Source organism: Galleria mellonella, unplaced genomic scaffold (genome assembly GCF_026898425.1).
Source record: "Galleria mellonella isolate WM207_F2 unplaced genomic scaffold, CSIRO_AGI_GalMel_v1 utg905, whole genome shotgun sequence".
Classification (NCBI taxonomy): Eukaryota; Metazoa; Arthropoda; class Insecta; order Lepidoptera; family Pyralidae; genus Galleria; species Galleria mellonella.
The window spans coordinates 1,447,512-1,464,180 of NW_026442174.1; the positions used below are offsets into that span (position 1 = coordinate 1,447,512).

The window sequence follows — 16,669 nt, forward strand, 5'->3', positions numbered from 1 at the left end:
ACGACTGGGGGAAAGGGATTATTAGTAATGGAGACTGAGATCCTATTGCTAGCAATATACCCAACCAGGTCGACCTCCTCGCGGGTCTCCCTGGAAACTATCATGGTTAATTCCTGACGAATTTTCATTCGCATTATTCACCCTTCACTGGTACCCCGTTAGCGCAGGCGGGGTTACCATACCATTTTCACCCATAAAAAAAAAGAAAACACCTAAACGGCTTAACCAATCACTATGAAATTTAGTATACACATACTACATGGGATGGAGAAGGCTACTTACAATCCCTACCAATAAACATATCCCGGTTACTCAGACGTAGTCACGGATAAAAGCTAGTTGCACAATAAAGCGTTATCAAGAAGCAAACGGAATATAAATTTCGTATTAGAAATACGACAGGGGATATCAATCAAACTTCGACATAATTCATTAACGCAATAAAATTACATTATAATATTTTTTTCGCTTCTAACTGTTGCCTTGAAAAGTATTGCATTGTTAATGTTATACTGGGACGTGGGTACTCTTACTTTATTGAATAGGTTTTTAAAAGCGAAACCGTGTATACCGCTACTTGGATATTAGTGGCTGCCATTTATTGAAATAAAAAATTAATAACCAATAACAGCTTTATAATAAAATATGTTTTGTACTCAACCGTTCAGGAATTCTAATGTGTCTTGGAAAAAATATGGAATATTAAAAATATTATCTACTCGTATCTTTCTATTATTATCAACTATCAGCCATTAATTGATTTAATTTAATTGTCCACTGCTAAAATGTTCCCCACCCTATTAATGGGGAGTTTTACCAGTAGTTGCCACGCTTGGCAGGCAAGTGAGTGAGTGAGAGTTCAGCAATGAATAGTTAAATATCGATAGCGCAGGCAGGGTTACCATGCCATTTTTATATTAAAACAACCTGATATATTTCAGTTTTATATCTAGTCGAAGAATGACTAATACAATGACGTTTAACTGTACAAATCTGCATTGTATCTGGCATATTCGCTGGTAAATCTGCTGATAGTCAACGAACTTTTAAAGAACTTTAAACAATGTAATTGTATGTACATTTGGCGAACTTATCACCGAATGTTTTCGCAACTAGACAACTACAGGGTAAATAAAAACATAAGATAGGCGGTGCATTCAATAAATAAAAAAATATAAAATAATACTCAACATACATTATAAACATATAATTATACTAAAACACATAATTTGTAATATATAAAAAACATAAGTTTGCATACATAAATAAATACATAAGTAAATCAAATAATTTACTGCATTTGAAGAGTAAAGAGAACAACCTTTTTTTTTATACAACTTAGAATGGCAAACAAGCTGACGGCCGACCTGATGGAAAGTAGTATACTTAGTATGGGCGAAACAGTATACAGAGTATACTGTTTCGCCCATGATACCTCCCATGCGTTGCCATTCCTGAGGACTCGGGTGTTATTCCTCTGTGCCCTGTAAATTTACGCCATATCTCACCCTTCAAACCGAAACATAGCTATGCAAACACAACTGCTTCACGGTTGAAACACGAATGGTACAGAGATACCCAAGCAATCGACTTTTGTACAAAGTCTCCCTCTGGTATTTAAACCTTTGACTACAACAGAAAGTAAAAACTTTTAAAGGGAAAGTAAGAAAAAAATATGACGATTAAAAAAGGCCCTCTTTTAAGAAATAAGTGCGCAATTAATGTTTAAAAGTTAGTTTGTCTAAGTTTAGTGTTACAGGCAGATTCATCTCTATTCTAAATACTATAGCTCCTTATTCATAAAATTTAAAGCCACTTACAAATCTATTTTAATTATTACACTGCTTTGTCGTCTTGTTTGTCAGTTCCACTTGTCCCTACCAATGTTTTCCAACTGCGAGATAAGAGTGGAATTTTATTCCACTTGTAGAGATTAATGGAAATTTAATTCCACTTATAGTCGTTACATTAAAACAAACAACCTCGCTTTTACATTTATACAGGTAATATTAACCGGTTATTTTTTTTTACAACACAGGGGGCAAACGAGCATGCGTCTCACCTGATGGTAAGTGACTACCGCCGCCCATGATCACCCACAACACCAGCGGCATTGCAGGTGTACTGCCGGCCTTTTAAAAAGGAATATTATCTGCTATTAAAACCATCAGCGCCAATCCCTAAAAACTCCATCGACCGACTCCGGTCTGTTTGAATTCAATTACGACTAAACCTATTGAAATACAATTAATTTTAAACAAATCTAATTGAAATAAATTGAACTTCGATGAATAGCCAATAGGAATTCCTGACACAGTATAATTACGTAGAGAGATCTAATTGTCATATTGCAAAAGTGGACGTAATTCAATTGTGTTTTATTAGTGCCTATTGACAGATTCATCTACATCTATACTAATATTATAAAGAGGAAAGATTTGTATTTTTGTGTGTATAATAATAATAATTTTTCCATTCCTCGGCCATAATATGTAAAGTACTAGGAAATACAATAATTAATCTTACAAGATGCACCACATCACACCACTACAGACACGCACACACACATATAGAGCTATGAAGCATAAAAATAATATATATTTTTTTATTTATTTATTTATTCATTAGTACAAATATGTGTACATGGCGGACTTAATGCTAAAAGCATTCTCTCCCAGTCAACCATAGGGAAGTGTCAGAATACTCGAATGCGGTATTACTAATTATTGATATACATACATACTAAAATTACATATATAAACGAATAAATATATATGAATAACAAATATACTTACACATATATGACATATACTATATTATACACGAAATTGAGAATAATATAAAGTACTATGTATAATATAAAGTAAAGTATATATGTCGTAATATATATGTGTATGCATTTTTGCATATACGCACGCAATTAAAGGGGTTGTGATCTCAGCTTTCTTTTTTCCAAAGGTTTTTGGGACGGGTTGTTTGAGAAAACCGGCAAATTAGCCGAGAATAAAATAAAAGTAAAAATAATAATAAATCTTTATTTCACTCTTTGTTACAATATAGTTTGAAGTCCCTAACTCCCGAGGTAGGTATGAAAAAAACCTGTGTTTCAGGAGTTAGTGCCCTCTTCCTTATGTTGTTGTTTAACATTTTTAGTGAAACTATGAAACAGAAAAGTAACAATTACAAAAACAAAAATTACAATGGAGCCCATAATTTTATGCTTATGTATGCATGTTTGTAATGAATAAACTCAAAAAGTACTTTGCCGATTTCAAAAATTCTTTCACCATTGGAACGTTACATTCACCCCGAGTAACATAAGCTATATTTATTGCTAGAAAAGATTATTTGCCCTTACTAAAACTTTAGTAACGTAACTGAAGGTCTAAAAAAATGCTATAAAATATCTTTCGTCGCATGCGCTGCGGAAACTATTAGTGATAGAACAAAAGTATGTTCTACAATATTAAAGAAAATATCAATGACTACAAAAAACTTCGCGACACTATATGTCCAACTATTATCGTTATGTCACAATAATCACTTTTTGTAAAATGTTGTAAAAATGTCCACCCTTGCGAAACCGGGACGGGTCGCTAATTATACATATAATAAAGAACTTATCTTACTAATTTAATATAGGAGATCATTGTCATCATATCAGCCTTTGACTGTCCACTGCTGAACATAAGCCTCCCCTTTACCAGTAGGCACGCTTGGCAGGCGAATTGGTAACAGCAGTTAGGCTGTTTTAAGAGGGACGTTGCTGCCTATCCCTCGCGCTCCCTTAGTCGCCTCTTATGACACCTACGGGAAAGGAAGGGGTGGCCTATTCTATGCCTTGACTACACGATACATGTTTATATTTAAAAAAAAATTTAATTAATAAGATTGTATGAATTCAGTTGTTAATTTACGTGTGTAATAAATGATTCAAATAAAGTATATATCTATCTGTTTATCTATATCCAAATTGAATCAATACTCTTGTTAATTTAATAATAATAACTAGGTTGGCCCGCTGACGGCCCACGTCCTATTTTGAGCTTAATAAGCCAGGCCTGGCATCTTATTTCGGACAGACATCTGAGTGAGAGCTCGCGTTTTGCTCTCTCGTAAGTACATATTATGTCGAATGAGTTGTATCATATCGTAAATTATTTCTTAAACGTGAATAAATTTATGACAACCCTATAAATAGAACAAAGAAACTTGAGTGGCAACTCTGTACCGACAAAAGCAGTGTACGACGACCTTCCACTAGATGAAAAGACGACCTCAAATGCATTGCAGGCAATCAATGGATGCAGGTGGCTCAGGACCTGATGTGGTGAGTGCGAAAGCGAACCCATGTCTCCGACATATGGCACCTCGAGGGTATATCGTCTGGTTTTTGGTGGGTACACCCCCACCTTACGGGGGGATTCCCACAGTACCTATTCACCTCCCACAAGGTGTATGGGTCTGCATAAAGCAATTTCCAGACGTTAAAAAAAAAGGTGGCTCAGGACCGTTCTTTATGGCAGACTATGGGGGAGACATGTCCAGCAGTGGACGGATAATGACTGTGATAACGATGATGATGATGAGCTCTATAATGCATATTTAGCGTTAAGCAGAAGAAGGGTATAATTAAAAGATACCTAAGTTTTGCCATGTAGTCCTGGCAGACAATTGGTCACCTCTTCCTTTCCCATGAGCATCGTAAGAGGCAACTAAGAGAATTTAATGGTTAAAAGATTGGCAGCAGCCTCCCTCTTAAAACACTACCAAAGTCCAACTGCGGTCGCCAAATCGCCTGCCAAACGTGGCAACTACTAGCAAAACTCCGTAGTAAGGGGATGCCTATATTCAACAATGGATAGTAAACTGTTGATAATCATTTATTTAGCTACAAAACAATTAATTACAACTTTATACATTAAAATAATAATAATTTGGTTGCAGCTGAAATGGTCCCTGTCCACTCAGCGTAAGCTGCAGCGTGGTGCTTCAGCGCTAATTTTCAGTGGGGCCACCATTCGATAGGTAGCACTCGAGAAACAGCATTAAATTTATAACACACTGGACCTTATAGAATACATACATTACAATACATTATATATTAATAGAAATATAATATAATAATAAATATTTTATACTACCATACCAATCAATTATAAATATAATTGATATGCTATGGATTAGTATGGTAACTTTCACAAAAAATGCCACTTATATGCTGCCCATTTTTATGTTAAAACTTCAGTTATATTCTGTGTTTTATTTAAAGTTATACAATTTCATGCAAATGAAAGAAAAGTGAGCAAAACCGCAGTATATATATATATATATATATATATATATATATATATATATATATATATATATATATATATATATATATATATATATATATATATATATATATATATATATATATATATATATATATATATATATATATATATATCACCCACATGAAATCATACAAAATCCACCAAGCATTTTACAATTAGGTATAACAATTCCTTTCCGACACGTTTCATTCGCATTACTGTTTACTCGTTCGAAAAATAAGTATTTATTGAACCGATGATCATTTCACTATAACTGACGAATACCCTCCAACGGGCAAATTGAAGCCCAGTACCCACGACAGAGCTCGACCCATGTCAATTCGAAACAACTAGAACAAAAGAAATTGGGCATATATTGAACGGTTTAACATATAGGAACAGGGGGGAATAGGATTGCTAGTAATGGGGTCTAACTGCCTCATTGCCTATTGCTACCATACCAGGTCGACCATCCGCGGTTCCCCCTGGAAACCATTGTGATTTGATTTATTATTAAATTCGCCACTATAGGCTAAATTACCTGCTTCATTCTCACCTATCATCGCTCACTGGTACACCGATAGCGCAGACGGAGTTACCATTCCATTATCATTCATAAAAACAACATAATTAAGGCTATCTTTCACAAAAAAAAATATTACAATTGTGACAAAACTAGTTCTATTGTTTTAAAAATCGAATTACTGAACCGAGTTTGATAAAATTGCTATGGGAGCAATCTGTAAGTATGTACTTTCAGATAAAAAGAGGATTTCCGAAATTGGAATAGAACTGACCTAGTTATGAAGTAACAAATTTAAAAAAATAGAACTCTTTTTTTTTTTTTTTAATGCAGTTGAAAATAAGTAAAATAGAGTAATGACTCAGTGTTTATTTTTTTTAATGGGTGATAATGGAATGGTAACCCCACCCCCGCTATTGGTATACACTGGTGGGGCACCAGTGAAGGATGATAGGTGACAATGAAGCAGGGCAGTTAGCCCATCGTGACGAATTCAACAAGAATTGTTTACGATGGTTTCCAGGAGTAACCACGTGGAGGTCGACCTAATAGGGCAGTATGCCAGCAATGGGGCTGTCAAACTCCATTGCTAACAATCCCTTTCCCCCCACCCAGGGGTTGTCTTATTGTTATCAGTTATTCGTTTGTTAACACTACCATTAAGTTCTATTGAAATAAATTATACACTCTTTATTTGATTTGGGACTAAATAACTCCATAAAATACATAAATAATCTATAATAGCATTGTATAACATGTTCTGTGATATATACTTATTTATTCAATTTAAGATTTATTTCACATATAAATAGAATTCAGTGTTGATCAATTCGGATTTTAGTTTAATGAGGTCAAAACTTAAAATATTTGTTGCATATTATTTCAAATGTTATAGGAAACGTGTAGTTGAGGGGTTTGCTACTCGGAATTCTATAATTAATATACAATTTCCGAATAACTCCTCCTGTGAGATACACTATTGGCATATTAGTGTATTCTATTATATTCATGGTGCTATTCATGTATATAATGCAACGGTAACCACTTCCAATCAATAGACCTATCAGCTTGTTTTCCATTCTAAGTTGCTAAGTTTTATTTTAAGTTATTGTAAAAAAATATTTCGTAAATTGGGATACCGAACGGTTACCACTAGGCTTTGAGCAGCGATTAATAATTTACCAGAGTATAGGACAGAAACGCGTGCCACAAAACGTGCGTGAACAAAATGGCAGTCGGAAATGACGGCTAATATGGAAGGTTATGGAATATCTCATAGTAATAATGTTGGTAAAATAAATAATAATAGTTCAGTAAAATATTTAAAAAAATATATCGTTACGATAAAATCGTACAATACCGTGCCTTATTACGATGTTAAATTATAAAAGCTCATACGGTTTGATAACAATCAATGGTTATAATTCACCTCTTTTGTCAAATAAATTACACTTTGTGCCCTTTACCGACGTGGGCACATCAGAACCAATGAGTTACAATGCGGCTGTGAAATGAGATAAATTGATGCCCTGAGGCAAATCCGCCATTTTTACGAATTCCGCTGATTTATTTTTCTTTGTAACTGTTGTTTGCTGTAATAGAAATGTTTGGAGGGCCGCTGTCAAATTATAACCATGTCAAATGTAACGGTTAAAAGTCGTTTCATAACCCACGACCATCTTTATTGGTTTCTATGATATTATTATGGATTTTTTTTTATGGAAAACTAGCGATCCAGCCCGGCTTTACATGGGTAGTTAAAGTTTTCAAAAATGATGACCTATGTTACTCTGATACTTTCAATTTCATTTCACCCGATAACTGTCTACTGCTAAATATAAGTCTTTCCTATAAGAAGACTTTTGCCAGTAGCTGTCACGTTTGGCAGACATGGTGGCAACCGCGGTTTTTTTTTTATGGGTGATAATGGAATGGATGGGATACGCTGGTGGAGCACCAGTGGGGAATGATAGATGAGAATGAAAACAGGCCAGTTAGCCCATCATGATGAATTTATTAGGAATTAAGCATGATAGTTTCCAGGAGAAACCACGAGGAGGTCGATTTGGTTGGGTATATTGCTGGTAATAGGATTTTTAGTCTCCATTACTAACAATCCCTTTCCCCCCTGGCAACCGCAGTTAGGCTTTTAGAGATGTTTTAAGACGCTGCTGCCCATCCCTCTACCGTTAAGTTCCTTTAGTCGCCGCTTACGACACATACAGGAAATGAAGGGATGGCTCATTCTATACCAAGACTACACGATCAAGGTAGGACATATCTTCTATAGGCAAAAAAAAATTGTAAAATTGGTTGTGTTGTTTTTAAATTTATCCATTACAAACAAATAAACAAACGATTAAATCTTTGCTCTTTATATTAACATAGATTTATAGTATAGTTTTAGCAGGTCTGTCCCAGAACTCGGTAAGCATGATCGTAATCATGGAATATTTGCCCCACCACTCAACATGACATTCCATGCTGATCAGGCGTCACTCACGAGGACGCTACGTCTGCTCAACGTGGTAGTAGCGAGTTCAGAACTAGACTTTTTTCACTGTACTACCACAGAGTTTCGTAGGGCGGTAACAAATTACGGAGAGTTGCATTTTTTATGTTTTTTTTTTTAAGTATAATTAGATTTTTTTTTTGTTATCATTATGATTTCTATTACTGTATTATTATAATGTAATATTTTTAATACCATGATACCATGATACGCTGTAATGAGCGCTGATTCATTTACTGTAGGAGACAATTTATTTAAAGCATAAGCCGAAGAACTCAATTTCTTGGATAATTCATCTGTATGATCTTTCCAGTTTAATTTATTGTCTATTATAATACCTAGGAATTTTGTATTCTCTACAATTTTAATATCACTATTAAGGTAACAAGCACCAATAGTATTTAAAGAAGTCCTTTGACTGAAATGCATTATATGTGTTTTATTAATATTTATTTTTAGATTATTATTATTCAACCATTTAACTATATTCTTCAAAGCTTGGTTTACATCATTTTCATACTCATCAATACTTTGGCATTCTATTGTTACTGTACTGTCATCAGCAAAAAGTGACATAGGTTGCTTTGTTATTTTGGGTAGATCATTTATATATATAATAAACAACAATGGACCCATAACACTACCCTGGGGAACACCATACAAGACAGTTCTCTGGTCAGAAATATAAGTTTCTTCAAGTTTGGTTCTAGTATTTATTTTATTTATTTGAGTACATTGTTTCCTGTCAGTAAGGTAAGACTTTAGTAAATTTAAAACATTACCCCTGATTCCATATACATATAATTTTTGAAGTAAAATATTATGGTCTACGTAATCAAAAGCTTGAGTCATATCACAGTAAATGGAGCAAACCGGTGTACTTTTATCCATATTTGTCAAAACAGTGTACAAGAAATCATAAATTGCTAAGTTAATGTCTTTGTTGCGTCTAAATCCTTTCTGATCTGATGTGAATAGATTTTGTTTTTCAAAGTACTCGTATATTTGTAAATATATGTATTTTTCAAAAATTTTTGAAAATGTTGTAGGCAATGCAATTGGTCTATAACATTCCATTGAATATTTATCCCCTTTTTTAAATATTGGTCTTACAATTGTAGTTTTTAAAATTTTAGGAAAAGTACCTGAACTTATACTGAGATTGATAATATAGCTAAGATGTGAGGCTATGTATGTTGAAGCAGCTTTTACAACTTTTGTAGATATTTCGTCAATGCCAACACTGCTAGTGTTTTTTAAGTGTGTTATAATTTTTAATATATCATGGGGTAAACTAGGCGCCATAAATATTGAATTTTTACTTGTTTTTATAGTACTCGTAACCTTATTTCCTGAGTTCAGTATAGGTGTAACTTTGTCGATAATAAAGTTATTAAAAGCATTACATATGGCCTGTGGGTCACAGATAATTTTGCCTTCTTTTTTTACTAAATGCATGGAACTCCTAGCTATACTTTGTTTGTTTTTATTTATTATTTGCCAAGTCGCTTTAGTTTTATTCGATGACATATTTATCTTATGACTATTTTGTGAACGTTGAGTTAGGTTAATAATTTTTTTAAGTTTTCTAGAATATTTTTGTAAGGCGTCTTTGCTTGTATCGTTTGGATTAAATCTATAATCCCATAGAAGTTTCCTTTTCTTTCTACAGCAAGCTTTAATTCCACGCGATATCCACTTTGGCTTTTTAAACGGTTTCTTAGTAATAAGTTTATTTGGAAAGCATAAGTCATAAAAAAGTTTAAAATGGTCAAAAAAAATATTAAAGGCTTCATTTGCGTCATTAGTATCATAAATGTCAGAAAAATTGTAGGACTTTAAGCAATCTATAAATTTTGTCATGTTATCCTTGCTAAAGTCACGTCGTTTAATGCGCCAATATTTGATACTCGTAAATGTTCTTTTTATTCGACATTTTAATAACTGAGATGTATGATCAGATAGTGCAAAATCTATAATTTCTGATCTACACTTATTTCCTAAATTGTGAGCAAAATTATCAATACATGTTTGACTTTTTAATCTCGTGGGTTGGCGAATTTCTAATTTGAGATTATAAGTTGAAAGTAGACATTCAAATTCTAAGGTGAGATCGTTCTTTTTCAATACATCAATGTTAAAGTCACCTGCAATAATTATGTTTTTACGACTTTTTCTACAAATTACTTCCAATATATTATTTAGTTTTTGAAAAAATATATCTAAATTATTTGCTTTTGGAACTCTATATATACATACAATAACAGTATCATGAGCGACTAACTCAACTGCACAACATTCAAATACTTCTGATATGGAAAGTTCAGTTATTTTAGGCAGTGATTTCCACTGATGTCCATTTTTTATCAGGATACATGTTCCACCCTCTTACTACCTTTTCTACTAAAGCAAGTAGCCATATGGAAATTTGGTATATAAAAGAACTTCTCATATCCAGCCATAATAAAATGCTCTGTTATACATATAATATCAACATTTAAATTTTTTTCTAAGAGTTCATCTATACAAACAGACAAAAGGTCAGATTTATTAATTAAGCCTGCTATATTCTGATGTAATATGTATAGAAAATTGTCATCGAAAAAATTTTTTTTCTGATTGATGTTCATTCTTACAATCCATATTGTCGCTTACATATTTATTGTTCAATGACAAGTCAGAGTTATTTTGTAATTGCAAAGTTTTTACTAAATTATACAGATCTTTGAAAACAACTCGAATCCCGTAATCATTTATGCAACCAGTACTATGTATATGGAACATTCTATGTCCATATGATAAATTAAGATTAGAGTCGAGAATGTATGCGTATTCATATGTTAGGGAGTCCAAATGCAATAAACTATTAAAATTTTCAATTCTCCAATTAAACATATTTGAAAAATTATTACATCTAAAAGTTGGTAAGCATATTATTATGTTTGTATGTTCTAATTCCCTAAGCATATTTCTAATATAAAAAATGAGATTAAAGTTGTCATTTGTTGTTTTGAAGTCTTCGTCCCCAATTAATATAATACAGAAATCTTCCATTGTAAAATCCTTCAGCTTCATACTTATTCCATTCAAAAGTACTTTTATTCCACAATTTGGTGTTACATAGTGACATATATCAAAGGTTTCAAATGTATTTTCTGTTTTTAATAATATATTATTAGTATTATTGGAACTCAAAATACATAGTTTGTGTTTGACTGTTTGTTTTTCTAGTTGTTGATCTAAAATTTCATGTCTATTAATTGTTAACTGTAATATGTTTTCATTATCACTGCAATTATTTCTTTTCTCTACGGCATTCTGAACCATATTTTCTGTGGTAAAGTGTTCTGTTTGAGTTTGCTTATTCCATGTATTTAGTTTTTATTAATGCATTGGTAAATTTGTAAAGCTCAGCAAAAATATGTAATTAAATAAATACTGATAGAGTTACCCTACTTACCAGTAAATAAGGTATAATGCATGTGGATAAAGTCAATTGATCTTTCTAACAAATTAATAAGGACTTGCTACTACAGTTTTCAAAAATGTATAATAATATATCTTAAACCAATCACTAGACTGACGTATAAAAGTTATATATACTTACATAACAAAACATCATAGCGCGTCTGTCAACTAACATTAAAAGTACTGGAACTAGAAATTCGAAATTCCGGAAATAGATTCTATGTGCACTCCAGGCATCCACTAAAAATATTTCCTAGGAAATACCAAAGTACAGTTCAAGAATTTCTATCCGGTAATGCATAAAAGGAAACTAGAGGCGGAATCTAAATTCCTTTTATGAATATTGAGGTTTATGTTTAATATACGTTGAATATTTTGCTTAAAGGATATTAATGTTTACCAAAAAAGTCCAATAGATGGTGTAACTGTCGAATAATTAGATGTTTAAAGAATTCAGGGGTCTACCATAAAATGTAATTGCGAATTTTCGGATTCGATTTCATTCTTTTTGTTCAAATCAAAATTGGTCTAGTAAATTATTATTATTTAACTGTCCACTGCTGGACATAAGTCTCTCCCATAAAGGGAGTTTTGCCTGTAGTTGCCACGCTTGCCAGGTGAGATGGGAACCGCAGTTAAGCTTTTAGAGATGTTTTAAGAGGGACGCTGCTGCCCAGCCCTCGCTATCCCTTAATCGCCTTATACGAGTCGAGACCTACGAAAAAGGAAGGGATGACCCATTCTATGTCGGGGTACACACGGCCTAGTAAATATAGCGAACAAATGTTTGTTTCGTTAGGCCCCAAAATTTGTGAAAATATTTCGTGGTACGCCTTCTGTTCGTTCTGACCACTTTGTAAACCATGTCCCCGATACAGTAAGTGCTAACGGCGAGTGCTTTGTGAGTGAAAAAATGAAAACAATTGCTTTAATAAAACCCCGTTTTATATAGCTCTTGAGCTAAACAAAACAGGTTTTATTTTCAAACACGCTCGTTTGCGATAAATTGGAAGCCCAAGGCATTTCCGCTTTTGTTTCGCAGTACACCCACTGTTTTTGTTTGGTTTCGCGGCCGCTGGTAAAGGCTGGGACTTTTTATTACAGCTTACTAACAATATTGTCTATGTTTCTAATTGGATGGAAAGTACTCTTTTTTAGAATCCAAACAACAACTTTGTCATACCATTGATTTCCTATATCCGTCCTTATTTATTTTACAACTAGCAACACGAATTCGCTCTTCAATAGCGAACTACAGAACTCCGATATGCGTCGTCTGTAAAAGTAGTTCAACGGATAGAAAAAAATACTAATTTCCCAAAAGAATCAAGCATCAAAATTACTTACAGAGAAGATGAATCGACGAATTATACAGGGTTTGATCAATATAAAAAAAAAAAAAATTCAGCGACGAAACGCAGGGAACGAATTTAAAATTCGTTATCGACAGTCTGTAACGGTATTGGGGACTATTTTTCATGTAATCCGTGAGATGGATGCCGAACGTCAGAATCTTGAGTGTTATTTGTCTAAGTCACGGCGCCAGTAGGGACCTGCGTCGTATTAAATACGATTTTTGCCCGAATAATAACATGATAATACTAATAATTAAATCTTTTTTTATTTGGGGGGAAAAGGATCGTTAGTAATGTGGTCTAATAGCCCCACTGCTAGCTATAGACCCTCTCAGGTCGACCTCCACGCGGTTCCCCCTGGAAACCATCATGGTTAATTTTTATCAAAGTCATCATGGTGGGCCAAGTGACCTGCATTCATTCTCACCTATCATCTTCCACTGGTGCCTCATCGGTGTATACCGATAGCGCGAGCGGGGTTACCATTCCATTTTCACTCATTAAAAAAAACCTTTTTTCTGCATTATGTTTCCAACCATCTGATTATAAGTGATTACTGTCATTTATGGACTTGTATATTCTCACCAATATTATAAATGTGAAAATGAGTTTGTTTCTCACCTTATAACATCTTAATTGCTTAACCAATCTTTATGAAATTTGATATATACGTACATGATAGACGTATGTACGTACGTGATAGATAGACAGAGACGGTTTTTATTCACGTCAGTACAGATATCCTGGTTATACAGTCGAAGTCGGGTAGCAGCTAGTATATATACTTCTTTGTATATTAGCGGAATAAACGTAAAATAGCTTTTTTCTTACAACGAGAAACTGAGATATCTTATGTGAGAAACCAGACAAAAACTAAGGGTCAAATTTAGATCACTTATCTGATATTCTACAGAGAAATTAGTGTCGTTAATCGAAATACTATATAAAAAATAAGACATCAAGTATCTGAGGTAAAATCTACACCTATCTGTAAAGAAATTAACGAAACTGCACTAGTAGTTTCTTCTTCTAGCATAATACAATATTATGCTAGAAGAAGGAACACTTTATAAAGCATTGAGAAATTACTAAAACTAACTGCAGTTGTTTATGAGAAACCAGACAAAAACCTGACATCGAAATTTAGGAGAACAATTCAAAATACTCGCCTGAAAATCCATACAATATTGTACAAGTAACTGAAATAAACTAACTGTAATGTTAAACGACAATCAGGCTCATTGAAAAATCAACACAAAATCGTATTCGTTTGCAGTGCACGTCACTCGGACATGTGATGAATTTTAATGCAAATTGCAATGTGGTTGATTGCTAACTAGTCAATGAAACCAAGGGATAAATCAATCATTTATTTCGATCACAGATTCCAGATAGAGACTAGTATAAATGGCTTATATTGACTACAGGATATCAGAAGTGAATAACATTCAAACGCAGGATCTTAACATTTTATAAATTATAATAATTTTATATATTTGTATATGAACAGATAAAGAAAAAAAAGAGTCCAAAAGAGAATGCAGGAAAACAGTACTTAAAGGGATTTAAGTACTGTTTTCCTGCATTCTCTTTTCATCTTCGTCCTTTACTCTCTCCGGTTGTACAAATATATGTATTATTATGTATATATTTATGTATATATAATAGTGAGCCACCTATCCTTTGTCTTTTTCACAATGTACTCTACCCAAAAATTCTTAAAATTTGCTATATTTTTATAAATGATACTAGCTATCTCGGCAAACGTTGTTTTACCATATACATTATTTCGAGAACTATGCATGTAATTTCTCGTACTACAATTATTATATTCGATTGCCACCTTCCAACCCTATTATGGCATATAAAAATCGCGATTAAAAAACAGGAGTTGATCGTAAAAGCGTGAAAATTTGAATTTGTATGTATTTTTTAATGCTAAATCATAACGAATTAAAAATAAAAAATTTTGTAAAAAAAATAAAAAAAATATTGAGGGGTGGGTCACCCTTATGATTGAGGGGTATGAAAAATAGATGTTAGCCGATTCTCAGACCTACTCGATATGCATACAAAATTTCATAAAAATCGGTAAAGTCGTTTCGGAGAAGTTTGGTAACAAACATCGTGACACGAGAATTTTATATATTAGATAAAAATAATGTAAATAAATAAATAAAATTTCTCTGGCTTTCTCCTAGTTAATTTGAAAATAGCTTCTGTAGTTTTTTTTTTAACGTAGCTGTATCCATTGTGGAGCAGCACTAATTCTGTATATGATGGATGAGTGGATAATGGACTTCTACCGACTGTTATCTCACTGTACTCGTATACTGTCTTTTATCATTATAGTGTCGAAGCCATTGATATTAACCAAAATTTTTTTCAACCCTAACAGTTATAATCCACTTCAACAGGCTCACATTGACATTGGGGGTACTTCTCTCGTTCTAAGAATAGATTTGATAAAATAATAACAAAGTTTAGGACAACGCAGAAGAAATATTACACCTTAGGGGCTTACAAAAAAAAACCATTAATTAATTTGGTTATTTATCAAATGTATATAGATATTACTGTATATTTTCCACCCTTATTACTTAGAAACTTTATGTTGGAGTTTCCAACAGTCGAAATATCACTTATCAGTAATATAAAATACTATAGTCTATTTTAAAAAGGAATATTGATAAAACAATCTTTTTTTTATACAACTTAGAATGGCAAACAAGCTGACGGCCCACCCGATGGAAAGTGGTAACCGTCGCCTATAGACTTTAGCAGTACCATGGACATAACAGAGAATACTGTTTCGCCCACGATACACCCCATGCGTTGCCATTCCTGAGGTCTCAGGTGTTATTCCTCTGTACCCTGTAAATTCACACCATATCCCACGCTTCAAGCCGAAACACAGCCGTGCAAACACAACTGCTTCACGGTTGAAACACGAATGTGACAGAGGTACCCAAGTAATCGACTTTTGTACAAAGTCTCCCTCTGGTAAATATCATCTCGTCATATCTTTAGAGTAGAATAGAATAGAAATTATCTTTATTTAAATCGACTTGTTTACAAACTCTATTAAATCGTTACTTTTTTATGATTCTACGGCTGAATGCGGAATGTTGTTATCAACTCAGAAGAGTCCGCAAGAAACTTTTTATTCCATTAAACTTTTTTTATTGAAATAACAGCGCATAAAATAAACAACTTAATGTATTTATCTTAGATTATATAGATAGAGTATCGAGTCTCAAAAACGGGTCAAATTTTTGTCAGCTAATTGTCAAATTAACGGACTCTTTTTAGCTGATTTTTTTTTTATCAGTGCCCTATATACTTACGCACGTAATGTATTTGTGTTTAATTTTTTTAATAAATAAAATTAATTTTTACTAAAATAAAATAAATATAGAAATTAAAAAAAAAACACTTGTTCAAGATTAGACATTATAGAAGTTTTAATAAAAGTTAAATTTTTCGCACTTGC

General features: G+C 33.0%; 1 protein-coding gene across 1 annotated transcript in view; it reads right to left on the reverse strand.

The window, feature by feature from the left end:
* Positions 1-16,669, reverse strand: part of LOC128202366 (uncharacterized protein K02A2.6-like) — a 223,548-nt gene that overhangs the window by 148,077 nt on the left and 58,802 nt on the right. The window lies entirely within an intron of this gene.